The sequence below is a fragment of the Pteropus alecto genome, unplaced genomic scaffold, assembly GCF_000325575.1.
Source record: "Pteropus alecto unplaced genomic scaffold, ASM32557v1 scaffold23, whole genome shotgun sequence".
Classification (NCBI taxonomy): domain Eukaryota; kingdom Metazoa; phylum Chordata; class Mammalia; order Chiroptera; family Pteropodidae; genus Pteropus; species Pteropus alecto.
Window position 1 is genome coordinate 451,848 of NW_006435837.1, and position 15,559 is coordinate 467,406.

Here is a 15,559-nt window from a genome sequence, read left to right on the forward strand (position 1 = left end):
CCCCCGCTCTCAGTTCTTTCAACGCTCCTGCCCCCCTCCCCCCGCCACGTGTGCGCTAGTCCCGCCTGCTGGCCCCCCAGGCAGCATTTGCGCCTGCGCCTTGGGGTGGGCCATGGCCAGGCGCTCAGCCCATCTCTGCGAAGGCCGTTTGCTGGAGCTGCCCGTGACCGGCCTCACGCGCTCCTGTCCTCTGCATTGTTTTAGACATCCTTCCACGCCCATCTTTTCCATAAAGCCTCACTACCGCATATTACTCCCCTCTCCTAACAAAGTTAAACTAACCTATCTGCCTTTGAACCGCTTGCATTTTATACTTCTAACACTCATTTTTTCCTCGAAGTGATCTGTGAACAATGCCATGACTCTCCCCTCTAGTTGCAGCCCCTTTTAAGTCCTGAGAAACTTGGAGAAGAAAGATCTAACATTTATTCTTCTCCATCATGCAAGGGCAAACACACACTTTGGGACTTAAGCCTGTCTCAAGGTTTTTTTTTTTTTTTTAAATCAAGACTTGAAAAGTTCCCAGAAGATGAGACTTTCTCCCAGCGCAGTTGTTAGTCCACCTTCTGACAATTACCCCAACGCGTTACAGGAGCCAACATCCCTTCTACCTTCCTGTGAACCTTTGCCATCTTTCTGAATCCTGCAGAAGTCAGACTGTCGGCTGCCTGTGGTCGAAATCCATGATGAATTCATCTTTGTTTTCCAAGGCACCTGGTACATGGCATTTGCTATTGTAAGCACTTGATTCTATAACACCTAATATTCCTGACAGCCTGTCTTAGTTTCAAGTTGAGTTCGCATATTATATTCTTGCTCCCTATGGAAACCTTGAATCAGATAGGAAGCCTGCCTTTTCCAATCTCATCCCTTATCCCACTCCCGCCCATCATACATCCCGCCCATCATACATCCCGCCCATCATACACCCCGCCCCGCCAGTGTTTGCACATGCGCCCTGGGAGCAGGTCTAGGCCATGAAGCGTCGCCGAAGTCGAGGAGGAGTCTTTCGTGGCGTCGATTGTGACAGGTATCCCGTCCTTCTGCCCTCCTTCCTTCCCCTCTTTCTGCCCGCCCTCAGGATTGTTTTAGGCCCTGCTCATCCTTCCAGGCCTATCTCTCCCACAAACCTTCGCTGGAGACTGGCCTCCCGCCATTGCCGGTGACTGGTCTTCAAAAGTCAGCACTGTTTTATACCTTTTCATCCTTCCACATCCGTTATCTCCCACAAAGCCTCACTACCGCACACTACCCTCCCCCACCAGCTGAACTAACCCTTCTGTCTCTGAATGGCTTACATTTTATACCTCTAACACTTTTCCTTGCAGTGTGCGGGGGTGAACAGTGCCCTGACTCCTTTAAAAAGATCGAAGCCCTTTTAAGTCCCGGGAAAACTTGGAGAAGAAAGGTCTAACCCCAAAAGCGGTATCTCGAGACCATTTATTCTCTTCCAGTGGGAAAGGAACTTTTCCAGCAGGAAAGTCACAGTTTGGTGACTTAAGACTGTCTTAAGGTATGTCTTAGTCTTTAAAATCAAGACTTGATAAGTTCCCAGAAAACACTTTTCTTTCAGCATAGTGCTGTTCCATCTTCTGACAATTACCTCATCACTCACCCAGTTGCTAAAATGGCATGTGAGGACTTGGGGGAGGGGCGGTGCCACCCAATACACACCAGAAAGACAGGAGCCAACCTCAGTCTTTATGCTCCCCCTCTAGGATCCCTTCTATCTTCCCGTGGGTTCTTGTCATCTTTCTGTATCCCATAGAAGCCATCTTAACAGTTTGTCTTTTCTCTATTAGACTGCCAGCTCCCTGGGGTCAAAAATCTATGTTGAATTCATTTTTGTTTTCCAAGACACCTGGCTCATGGCATTTGCTATTGTAAACACTTGATTTTGTAAATAACACCTAATATTCCCAACAGCCTGTCACAGTTTCAAGTTGCTTTCACATATTACATCCTTACTCCTTGTGACAACCCTTTGATTCAGATAGGAAACCTGCCTTTCCAAACTCATCTCTCACTCCAGTCTTTCCCATTATATGTTTTGCTTTGTGTTTTCTGACCCATATCCTGTGGGCATAGGAGAAAAAATATGGAGCCACCTACTATTTGCCAAGAGGCAGAGAATTTGTTCTTACCCATAACATTGTCTGGCAACTCTTCGTTCTCTGGGGACCCGTAGATGGGAGTCCTCTGACGAGGGAGCTCTCGCTGCTCCCATTCTTCTCCTTCCCTGGCCTCTTGTTCCACATGGAAGGGGAGTGGGGCCCTGGGGGTTCGGGACTGAGTCCCTGGGATTCGGCCTATGCCACGAAGTCGGTTTCGGTGATCCATGTTGACTGTTGAACAAACAGCCACCAAGCCTCAGTGAATTCTAGGCTCTGTGCTGGGCCTCTAAGTTTGAGAACTGGGAGAGGAAGCTCTGGGAGAGCTTCCTCTGCTCTGTGTTGAGCTGAGGTGCCCCAGTTGGCAGCAGGGGCTGCCCACCAAGTGGGCCCCAGTAGACCTCCTGCCCACCAGAGAGAGTGGCCAGGTAGGCCAGCTCTCAGGTACAAACTATGCACCCCTTAGTTACACTGGAACCCCTTGCCAGCTGACATTCTAGGTGGCAGTTGCTCTGAATCCTTCCAGCCAATGATATTTCCCGAGTGCCTGTCTCCTGCAGGCAGACATTGTGCTGTCACTGCGGCAGTCACAAGGAAGGGCGGGGGCTCTGCTGCAAGGCACTCACCATCCAGCTGGAGTCAGCTGCCCATATTAATAATATAAAACCGTCAGGCACAGAGGGGTGGTTCTATATAAAGAGTGCATCTGAGAAACCCCAGGGAGTTTAAAAACATTCAAGTGTATGGACCAAGCCCCAGAAATGATGACTTCAAGAGGTCCTTGCCGGGGGGTGGGGAGGGGAGTCCCAAGCACCTATGGTTTCAGAAATGGTGTGTCTGGTGAAGGAGCGCCACTGATGGAGGTTATGAGCACAGGTTGTGGAGGCAGCCATTTCTAGGTTCCAATCTGAGCTCTGCCATCTCTTGGCCTTGTGGCCTTGGGAAATATATTCAACTTCTCTGAGCCTGAGTTTCATCTGCGGATGAGAGACATTAATACCTTCCCATGTTGTGAAACTGAAATGATAAGAGTTTCATGATATAAGTATAAAGCCTAACTTGGAATGTGGGCCAGACTGAGGCACTCGCTTTTTTTTCCCCGGCTTTATTGAAATATAATAAGCAATTAGTTCCTTGTACTTACATTGTACGATTCAATGTTTTTTTTTCAATTATAGTTGGCATACAGTAATATACTAGTTTCAGTCGTGTAGCATAGTGATTAGAGGTCTGTATAACTCACAAAGGGATCACCCCACTAAATCTAGTACCCCTCTTCCCCCTTACATGTTTATTACATTATTAACTATTATTCTTATGCTACACTTTATATTTCCATGTCTATTCTGTAACTATCCATTTGTACTTCTTAATCCCTTTGCTCTTTCGCCTGTCCCTCAACCCCTTCCCATCTAGTAGCCCTCAAAATATACTCTGTATCTATGAATTTATTTCTGCTTTTGTTGTTATTGATTTTGTTCTTTAGATTCCACATGTGCATGAAATCATGTGATATTTGTCTTTATGTGACCCATTTCATTCAACGCAATACCCTCTAGGTCCATCAAGGCAATATCTTTTTCCATCCCTTTCCTTTTAGTCTGTGTGTGTCTTTTAATCTGAAGTGAGTCTCTTGTAGGCAGCATATGTAGGGGTCATGTTTTGTTGTCCATTCAGCCACTCTGTCTTTTAATTGGAGCACTTAAGTCTTTTCCATCTGAGGTACTTGTTGATAGGAATATAGCTATTACCACTCTTTCTTCATGTTTTTGATACACGTTTTTTCTTCTTAAAGAAGTCCCTCCAACATTTCCTGTAATACCGACTTGGTGGTGATAAATTCCTTTAGCTTATTTTTGTCTGGGAAGCTCTTTATCTGTCCTTCGATTCTAAATGATAGCTTTGCTGGATAGAGTATTCTTGGCTGTAGATCCTGGGTCTTCATCACGTGTAATATTTTGTGTCAAGCCCTTCTTAGGTTTGCATAGTTTCTTTTGAGAAATCAGCTGCCAGTCTTATGGGTACTCCCTTACAGGTAACTATCTGTTTTTCTCTTGCTGCTTTTAAGATTCTTTGTATTTTACCTCTGGCATTTTAATTATAATGTGTCTTGGTGTGGGCCTCTTTGAGTTCCTCTTTTTTGGGACTCTGAGCTTCCTGGGGGTGTATGTCTATTTCCTTCACCAGGTGAGAGAAGTTTTCCATCATTATTTCTTCAAATAGCTCTTCAACTTCTTATTTTCCTTTAGGTATCCCATGACATGGATATTTTTACATTCAGTTTTGGCCCATAGGCTCATCAAATTATTATTATAGTCTTGGCTTCTTTTTTTCTTGCCATTCTGTTTGAGTTTCCTTGGCTTCCCCATCCTCTATATCAGTAATTCAATCCTCTTCTTCCACTCTGTTGATTCCCTCTAATATACTCTTTATCTCAGATAATGTGTTCTTTATTTCTGACTGGTTCCCTTTCATAAGTTCTATTTCCATTTTTATGTTTTTTTTTTTAAAATCTCTTTGTTAAAGTTCTCACTGAATTCAGCTCCTCTTCCCCTAAGTTCATTGAGCATCTTTGTAACCAGTGTTTTGAACTCTGCATCTGTTAGATGACTTGACTCCATTATTCCTGGATCTCTGTTCTGCTCTTTCATATGGTTTCTGCTTCTTTGTCTTTCCATTTTGGCTGCCTTTCCATGTCTGTTTCTATGTACTAAGCAAAGCTCCTAAGTCTCCCAGTCTTATTAGCGTGGCTTTATGTAATAGGTGTCTAGTGGCACAGTCCTGAGAGGGGTTCAGCTGCAGGCCAAGTTAAGCCCCAGCCTGTGCCCCTCCGGGGCCACCTGTTAAGATTCAGCTAGCAATCCACAGTTGCTGAGCTTATAGTTGCCTCAAGAGGCCATGTCAGAAACTGAGGTCAGTTGCCACCAGTGTGGGTCTTGGAGTTGGCTCAGCGAGGAGCACTGGACTGGCCAAGGACACAACTGGATGTAGGTTGGATGGGGCTGCGAGTTAGGGGAGGCGAGGTTTCAGGGAATCCTCTGGGTGGAGCGACCTCTGTTATCTAGTTCAATGATGTCTCAGCTATGGCAGCGCTGAGTCCACACACTGGGAGAGGGGAGGGCTCAAGAGAGGAACAGTGGATACTGACAGTGCTTCTGCCCAGGAGAGAGCCTCACCTCTGACTGAGGGACTCACTTCTAATGCTTTGCGACTTCTGAGGCCAGGCATAAGAAGGATTGTTTCTGTCTGTCTTGCACTTAAGTTACTCATTCCGAGGGAATAATTTTTCCCAAAATTTTTTGAGTTAAAAATTCACAAAACATATAATTTATTCTTCCAAAATGTGAAATTCAATAGTTGTTAGTATATTAACAGTGTTGTGCTTTGTGCTCACCACTATCTAATTCTAGAACATTTCCATCACCTCCAAAAAGAAATGGCATGTCTGTAAGCAGTTCATTCCTCTCTTTCCCCTAGTCCTTGGCAAAAATTAATCTGCTTTCTCTTTCTATAGATTTGCCTATTCTTAGCATTTCATACAAATAGAATCATACAATATGTGTCCTTTTGTGTCTGTCGTTCACTTAAGTATAATGTTTTCTAGGTTGATTTATGTTGTAGCATGTATTGGTACTTCATTCCTTTTTCATTGTGGTAAAATATATATAACATAATACTTAACTTTTTAATCATTTTTAAATGTATAGTTACGCGGCATTAAGTATATTCACATTTTTTTGGATGGTAATCACACAATAGAATATATAGATGTCAAACTATAATGTACACCTGAAATTATATAATTGTAATTATATAACAATTAATGTTAACCAATGTTACCCCAATAAACTTAATTTTAAAAAGTATATTCACATTTTTGTGTACTTATCACCATCATCCTCCAGAATATTGCATCTTCCCAAACCGAAACTATACTGTCTAAAGAGTAACCCTCCATTTTTCCCTTCCCCCAGCTCCTGGAAACCACCATTGTACTTTTTGTCTCTGAATTTGACTACTCTAGGTACCTCATAGAAGTAGAATCATACAGTATTTGTCCTTTTGTGTCTGGTTTCTTTCACTTAAGCTTAACAGTCTTAAGGTTCATCCATGTCATAGCATATATTGGTATTCCATTCCTTTTTATGGCTGAATAATACTTACTCATTTATAAACTGATGGATTTCAGGTTGTTTATATTTTTAGACTATTATGAATAATGATGCTATGAAGATTCATTTACAAATTTTCATGTGAACATTTGTTTTCCAGTTCTCTTGGGTGTGTTATCTAAAACTGGAATTTCTGGGCTGGATGGTAACTCTTTAACTTTTTGAGGACCTGCCAAAGTGTTTTCCACAGCAGCTGTACCATTTTATATTTACACCAGTAGTGTATGAGGGGTCAAATTTCTCCACATCCTCTTCAGCACTTGTTTTTGCCCCCCCACTTTTGGGTATAGTCTTCCCAGTGGGTGTGAAGTAGTATCTCATTGTGGTTTTAATTGGCATTTACCAAACGACTAATGATGTTGAGCATCTTTTCATATGCTTATTGGTCATTTCAATATTGTCTTTGGAGAAATATCTATTTAAATCTCTTGCCCATTTTATACTTGGGTTGTTTTCTTTCTGTTGTTGATGAATTGTAAGGATTCTTTATATATTCTAGGTACTAAACCTTTATCAGATATATGATTTGCAAATATTTTGTCCTATTCTGTGAGTTGTCTTTTCACTTTCTTGATGGTGTCCTTCGATGCAAAAGATTTTAATTTTGATGAAGTCCATCTTATCAATATTTTTTGTTTGCTTGTGCTTTAGATGTTATGTTTAAGAAGCCATTGCCTAATCCGAGGTCATAAAATATACACCTATGTTTCCTTCTAAAAGTTGTATAGTCGTAGCTTTTACATTTAGGTATTTGATCATTTTGGAGTTCGTATTGTGTATGATGTGAGGGAGGGATCAGGAATAATTTTTTGAGCACCTACTGTGTACCAGACACTATCATTGGGAAGCAGCAGCAACAAAACAGATATGTCCCTGCTGTTATCATGCTATAATTCCAATTGTACTCACAGATATTAGTTAGAGGCCACATAAATGTCTCAATGTAAATTTGACCACTCCGCTGTTTCTGATCTATAATAGGGGCCCAGAGAATGCAAGGATTCTAGGAGAAGGACATACCCATGCTTGGTTAGCAAAGTTAGAATATGGCCTGGGGCTCTGTGATATGGAAGGGATTGCTGTCTAACACTGTCATGGAGGCATTTGCCAGTACCTTGAGGGACATCAGAGTATGTAGGCCCTACCACATCCAGTGTCTTTCCTCTGAATATCCATGTAGATTTCCTCTCAATCTCTAGGCCTTTTGTGATGTACCCCTGTGATGGGGTCCTTCCACTCCCCTGGGTGGCCCACTTGGCTGCTTTTCTTTTATGACAGTCTCAGCTCACTGTTTCTTGTGGGGTCCACATATATTCCCTAGAAATAGGTTTTTCTGCATTTGCCGGCAGTTCAGTTTACATTTAAGGCTATCATTTTACTGTCCCTTCTGCCAGGGACAGTTCCAACTCCAGACTCTAGACTTTATTTATATGATTCAGACACTAGTCCCTGTGATCCTCAACCTACAGGAGACATAAGCTTTCTGAAACTTTTTGTCATTTCCTTGAGGTAGCAACATTTGTCCCTCTCTCATTCTAGGAGAAGTCATCTACTAGGTTACGAGGACACTCAAACAGCCCCTGGAGACGCCCGTGTGTGAAGAAACTGAGGCCTCCCATGAACTGCCAGCACCAACTTGCCACCTTGTGGCAAGGACTACATCTCCTCGGAACTAGAACTTGCAGCTCCAGTTGATTCTGATGACTGCAGCCCTAGTGACATCTCGACTGTAGCCTCATGAGACCCTGGGCCAGAACCAGCCAGTTCAGCAGTTCCTGAATTCATGACCCACACAAACAGTGAGTTTGACAAATGCTCATTATTGTTTAATTTTGCAAGTTTTTTTGACATACAATTCATATACATAAATTTCACCATTTTAGAGCATACAGTTCAGTGGTTTTTAGCACATTGTTATGCAAGCATTGTCACTGGCTCATTCCAGAACATTTCCATCACCTCAAAATGGTACCCCATACCTCTAAGCAGTCATTCTTAGTTCTCCCTACTACCTACATCACCTGACAACTGCTAAACCACACCCTGACTCAAAGGATTTGCCTATTGTGGACATTTGCTGTAAATGGAATTATACAATATATGGTCATTTGTGAATGACTTCTTTTACATATCATAATGTTTTCAAGGTTCATCCAAGTTGCAGCACAACTCAATCATTCATACCTTTTTTAAAAAAAGACTATTTTTTTACAGCAGTTCTAGATTTATAACAAAATGAAGAGGAAGGTACAGAGATTTCTCATATATGTGCTGCTTCAATAGATGCATAGCCTCCCCATTATCAGCATCACTCACCAGAATGGTACATTTTTAACTAAGGATGAACCTACATTGACACATCATTATCATCCAAAGTCCATAGTTTACCTTAGGGTTCATTCTTGGTGTTATACCTTCCATGGGTTTAGACAAATTATACTGACATATATCCATCATTATAATATCATACATGATATTTTTACTGCTCTAAAAATTCTCTGTGCTCTGCCTTCATTCTTTTTTATGGATGAAAAATATTCTGTTTTAAAAATATGCTGCATTTTGTTTATCCATTTACTAGCTGATGGACATTTGGGTTGTTTCTACTTTTTGGTTATTATGAATAATGCTTTTATGAACATTTTTCTGTGAACATATGTTTTCAGTTCTCTTGGGTATATACGTATGCTGGAATTGCTGGACCATAAGGTAACTCTATGTTTCACTTTTTGAGGATCTGTCAAAGTGTTTTCCACAGCAACTGCGCCATTGCATGCCAGTAATGTACAAGAGTTCTCATTTCTCCAAATCATAACCAACACTTGTTACTGTCTTTATTTTTGATTATAGCCATCCTAGTGGGTATGAAGTGATATCTCATTGTGGTTTTGATTTGCATTTGTCTAATGACTAATGATGTTGAATATCTTTTCATGTGCATTTTGGCTATTTGTATATCTTCTTGGGAGAAGTGTCTATTCCTGTGTTTTCCAATTGTTTAATTGGGTTGTCTTTTGATTGTGGAGTTTTAAGAGTTCTTTTTATATTTTGGATGCTACAACCTTATCGGATATATAATTTGCAAATATATTTTCCCATTTTATGGATTGTCTTTTCACTTTGTTGATACTGTCCTTTGACACAAATGTTTTTAAATTTGATGAATTATAATCCAATCCCTTTTACTTTGGTTGCTTGTGCTGTTGGTATCGTACTGAAGAAACTGATGTGTAATGCAAGGTTGCAAAGACAACTACTTTTCCTTCTAAGAGTTGTATAGTTTGTAAATAGAAGAAGTTGACTATGAAAAGAGAGAGAGGAAAACCTATTTGAGACTCAGAGTTTTATATAGGTGTATGTACTTTAAGAAAACATACATATGTATGATGATATTGGACATATGTATTCCATTAGGACTCCATGCCCAGGTATCCCTTAAGAAAGTCTCCTTGTAGGACTGGGGCACTGACCTGAGCCAGAGAAGCTCTTGGTTCTTATAGACATCCCTCTACATAATGGGTGAGAATAGGAGAGGAGTGGGGAAAAGTAATGAAAAAGGGGAATATGGCAGAGAAGGAGAGAAAAGAAGAAGTACAGGAGAATGCTGCTAAGTTGTGCTGGGTGAAGTGAGGGAAGCTAGTGGCCCCTTCTCTCATCCTTGTAGGAGTTGTCAGGGTGCATAGAGACCCCCATATATGTGACTGCCTTCAGATATTTCTGGACCAAAATTCTCCTGGTTATTCTCAGATAAAATTTCCGTATTGAATTATCTCTAGTGTGATTTTGTCTTTGTACTTTCAAGCCTAGGTGTTTAGTCTTCTGGATTCTTTCAGGAAACCTGTTTTGTAAATTTAAAAGCCTCTTTAAAAGTCTTATTATTTGTTGGTTATTGATTTCACTGCAGCTTCATGTATCTGGTCAATCTGGCTGGCGATGTAGGTAGTGCTTCATTTTGGTGAACACGTTTCTCACAGTTATATTCCTTCTGCCATTTATATAGCAATATGTCAGTCTTCCAGGCTCTATGGGTTCCTTGCCAGGCTAGGAAGCCTGAGCCCAAGTTTGTGCACATGGTAGTGGAGGAACCTTGAAGTGGCCTGCCTTCATGTTGGCCCCTGGCCCAAGCTCTTGAGCTCTCAGAAGCTTTTGACAGATTGATCCCATGGGGTTTTGAACCCCTTCCTCATGGAGGCTGTTAAGGCCACAATGTTCTATTAGAAAATTACAGGAGATATCCTGCAGGCTGAAATGGGATGCTCTCATTTGAGCATCATAGCTGTGAAGTGAGACATTACCATCTCCTGTTTCACAGATGCGGCGACTTTTTCAAAAGTTATTTGTCCACATTTGCACACCCCTTTCCAAGTATATATCACAACTCTTTAAAAAATTAATTAATTAATTATTTTTTATGGTGACATTAGTTAACAATATCCAATAAGTTTCAGCTGTACACTTTAACAATAAGGCATATATATGTTTACACTGTATATTCACCTCCCATAGTTAGATTTCTTTCTGTCACCACGTATTTGACCCCCTTTACCTCATCTACCTCCTCTCTCCTTCCTCCTCTCTACCCTCTGGTAACCACTAGTCTATAGCCTATGTCCATGAGTCTTTCTTTGTTTGTCCTGTTCCTTTGTTGCTTTTAGGTTTATATCCCACATATAAGTGATATTATGTGATTTTCAACTTTTCTGTCTGGCTTATTTCACTTAGCATGATTATCTCGAGGTCCATCCATGTTGTTACGAATGGCAGTATTTCATCTCTTCTTATGGCTGAGTAATATTCCATTGTATATATGTACCACAGCTTATTTAGCCAGTCATCTATTGTAGGACACTTTGGTGCTTCCATGTCCTGGCCACTGTAAATAATACTGCTATGAACATCGGTGTGCAAATATCTTTTCAGATATGGGTTTTCAAGTCTTTGGGGTAAATACCCAGTAAAAGGATTGCTGGATCATATGGTCGATCAATTCTTAGTATTTTGAGGAACCTCCATACTGTTTTCCATAGTGTCTTTACCAATCTGCAGTCCCACCAGCAGTGTATGAGGGTTCCTTTTTCTTCACATCCTCTCCAGCATTTGTTATTACTTGTCCTGTTGATTATAGCTATTCTAACAGGTGTGAGATGGTATCTCATTGTGGTTTTGATTTGCATTTCCCTAGTAGCTAGTGATGTTGAACATCTTTTCATATATTTGTTGGCCATTTGTATGTCTTCTAGGGAGAAGTGTCTGTTCAGGTCCTCTGCCCATTTTTTGATTGGATCATTTGTTTTTTGTTGTTGTTGTTATTGAGTTGTATGAGTTCTTTGTATATTTTGGATATTAGGCCCCTCATAAGTGTTGCTTGCAAATATATTTTCCTATTTAGATGGTTGTCTCTTTACCTTGTTGATGGTTTCTTTTGCTGTTTGCAGAAGCTTTTTAGTTTGATGTAGTCTCATTCATTTATTTTTGCTTTTACTTCCCTTGCCTTTGAGGTCAAATTCATAAAGTCCTCTTTGAGTCCAAGGTCCTTGAGTTTGGTTCTTGTGTTTTCTTCTATGCAACTTATTGTTTCAGGTCTTATATTCAGGTCCTTAATCCATTTTGAGTTAATTTTGGTGTGTGGTGTTAGACAACAGTCCAGTTTCATTCTTTTGCAGGTGGTTTTCCAGTTTTCCCAGCACCATTTATTGAAGAGACTTTCCTTTCTCCACTGCATGTTTTTGGTTAGCCTCCTTTTTATTCCTGTTGATTCTCCTCCCCATGTCAAGCTGAGGAATTTATACTAGTGGATTTTCTCAGGGGGCCTCTTTATTTTTCATATTTCCAATGTCTAATAAAAAATACTAGAACACTAGGCTTGTTCATAGCTGAGAATCACCATGTATCACAACCTCCTGTCTTGGGCTATCAAATATTCCAGAGCGGAGTGCTCTCCTGCAGTTCTCACTATGATGGCCTAGCTGTCCAGTTCCTTTGCGGTGTTTTCAGATGGTAATTTGTTCACTGTGTGTGCAATTGTATGATTGGTGACCTTGCCTTCATGGGTACAAAGAGAGAGAGTAACTTACTTCTTCCTTATGTCTGAAAACTGGCTTGGGGATCTGTTCTTCCTATGATGGGATGAAACCTCAGGAAGTTCCCATAGTTATATTGTTGCTCTTGAATGACTTATCCTGTGGTCAGTTCTAAGCAGTTAGAAACCCAATCTAGAATAATAATCATAACCCTCAACTCTTAAATACTGAAAAACTTCTTCCTATTCTCTGTTGGCACCTGCTATTTATTAACCCTGTGTCAACAGGAGAGGAATTTAATCTTCATCTCTTTGAACCTCAGTTTCTTCTAGTGTAGGTGGAAGGTATTTCATGACACTTGTTATGTGTGAAACTGAAATGAGATGACAAATGTGAAGCCTTAGTGTAGCTCCTGATACTAAATATCATAGTCTCCTTGTAGGATTGGGGTCCTGACCCAAATCAGAGAACCACTGCATACTTTATGTAACTAGACAGAATGAATGAAAATAGGAGAGAAGTGGTGAAAAATAGAGAAAAGGGGAATTTAGGGGTGAAGTGGAGAAACGAGGAGATGGGGAGAATACTGAGAAATTGTGGTTGGGTGAAGTGGGGAAAAGCCAGTGTCTCTTTTTTCATCCTTATTGTAGGATTTGTCAGGGAGAATGCAGAGCTTCCATATGTGTGACTGCCTTCACTTGTCTGTAGGCCTGAGTCCTCCTGGTTATTCTTAGAGAATTTATGTAGTGGAATATCTCCAGTGTGATGTTTTCCTTGCACTTTCAAACCTGGATGTTTAGATTTGCAGATTTTCCAAGGCAACCAGTTTCATATAATTAAAAGCCTCTTGAAAAGTCTTGGTATTTGTTGGCTGTTGATTTCACTGCAGCTGCAGGCACCTAGTTAAACTGGGCCCACCATTGTGGGGAGCCCTTCAATTTGCCTTATGCCTGTTTCTGCACTTTTACTTATTTTCCCTATTGTAACATGACGTGTTGGAGTTCCAAATGGTTTCTTTTGTCATTTCAAAAGCCTCTTAGAAAATACTAGAAAAATATGTTTGTGGAGAACTGTTAAGTCACCTTGTGGTATCAAATACTACAGTGTCAGGCTTTATGGCCGTCCTGCTACCCTCACTATGACTTCTGTGATGTCATGACTTTGGAGCATCATCAGATTGGAAATTGATAACTGTTTCTTCATTCTAGTTTCTGTTGAACTGATATAAAGGAGGCCTAAAAGAAATCAACTTTATTCTTTTTCTTTTTCTTTATGGAAACTGTATTGAGGACCTCGTCTTCCCATGCTAGGAGGAAAACCCAGGATAGTCCCATTAACTTTTCTGGTTACTCTAATATAGCCAAATGTCTGGATGCCTCTCCTGTTTTATAAGAAACCTGTTGCAGTATAATAATCAAAACCCCAATTCTTGAATTTTGGGAAATATCTTCCAGTCCCAGCTGGGGCCTACTTGAAGGTTGGAATCCTGCAAGTGATGTGGATATATGGGCTGGGACTGGAAATAGGCAATCAGTTTTTGCCCGTTTTTCCCCATCTACTCCACTGTCGAGCAGTAGCTCATTCTCATCCTTCTGCTGCAATCCCCAGAAAGAGAAGGGTTGAGGGAGAAGAGCCTACCCTTGCATGGTTGGCTAAGTTCTAATGTGGGTTTGGGGGCCTGAGATATGGAGGAAACCCCGAGTGAATGCTCTCATGGGGACGTTTTCATTTTCTCCAAGGACCTCAGACTTAATACCACTGCCACATGCAGGGCCTTTTATTCTTGACTGGTTACTTAGATTCCCCCTCAGGCCCAAGCCTTTTGTGGCCTCCACCTCTGTTGGGTTCTTTCTGTACCTCCAGGTGATTTTCTTGGTCAGCATTCCTTTTAAGTAATTCTCAGGCTACCCTTTTTCTCAGGTTCACATGTCGACTCTGGAAATCAAAGATCTTTCTTCTGAAAATAATGGAAATGCTGTTCCCTCACTGGATGCACGTCTTACTGTCCTTCCCCAGGGACACCTGCAGTTTTGGCTTCTTAATTTTCCTTACATGAGTCAATACTAGTTTGTGTGTCCCCCAACCTTCACGGGCATCAGTCAGCCTTTCTGAAGCTCTCTGTCACTGGTTTGTGCCAAGGGAGAAACAATCTTCGTTCCTCGCTTATGAGTGTGGAGAAAAAGCCCACCACACTGATAACTCTATGAATTATTTTCTCCTTCCTCCACCTCAGCTCTTTTATAGCTCTGTGGTAGGTGATGGACTAATGCCAGCAGATCCTGTTTGTTTCTATTTCTTTTCAAGATGTTCTAATACTTCAGTTTAGTTTTGGCAGTATTTGACATTTATTGTTTGGCCTTTGGAGCCTGTGTTAGTTTGATAAGACCGCCACAACAAAGTACCACAAACCGGGTGGTTTATAGAAAATTTTTGTCTCACGGTTCTGGAGGCTAGAAATCAGAAATCAAGGTGTCAGGAGTGTTTGCTTTTTCTGAGAGCTATGAAGGAAAGATCTGTTCTGGACTTCTCTCCTTAGCTTGTAGATGGCCATCTTCATGTTTACATGGAGTTTTCTCTTATATATGTCTGTGTCCAGGTTTCCTCTCCTTATAAGGATGCCAGTCATACTGGAATAGGGCAACTCTAATGTCCTCATTTTAACTTGATTGCCTCTGTAAAGTCCCTGTCTGTAAATAAGGTCACATTCTGAGATACTGGGTATTAGGACTTCACATATGAATTTTTGGGCAGACACAATTCAACCCATAACAGAACCTCTGCCAAATCTTTTACCTGAGAGAGCATGTGTACTACCTTCGATTCAGGCTTTCAGGAATGCGCCTTTCCTCTGACTGGACAGTAGATGTACCCTAGCCCCTGGAATTTTGTGACCCAGTCCTCTGTTAGGCTCCCTCATTTCTTTCCAAGGGCTCCTGTTGAATCTTTTTATTTTAATACAGTCTCAGGTCACTCACCCTTGTAGCCTCCACATGTAGTCATTGGACAGCACAGTCTTTTCTTGTACATGTAGTGCAAGCACAGTGCGCTCCCAGGTTAATCTCTTGTACCTTCTGGCACAGGTAGCTCCAGTCCCTGGGAATGAACTTCACTTGCATGAGCCTAATAGTAATCCCTGTGTTTTGCTAATTCCAGGGAACTTGAAACTCTTTGTCATTTGCTTGAAGCAAGGGGGAAATACTCTTTGTCTTCTCCCTTTTGGGTGGAGAAGAAGCCCATTGCTCTCTTTCTCGGGGTT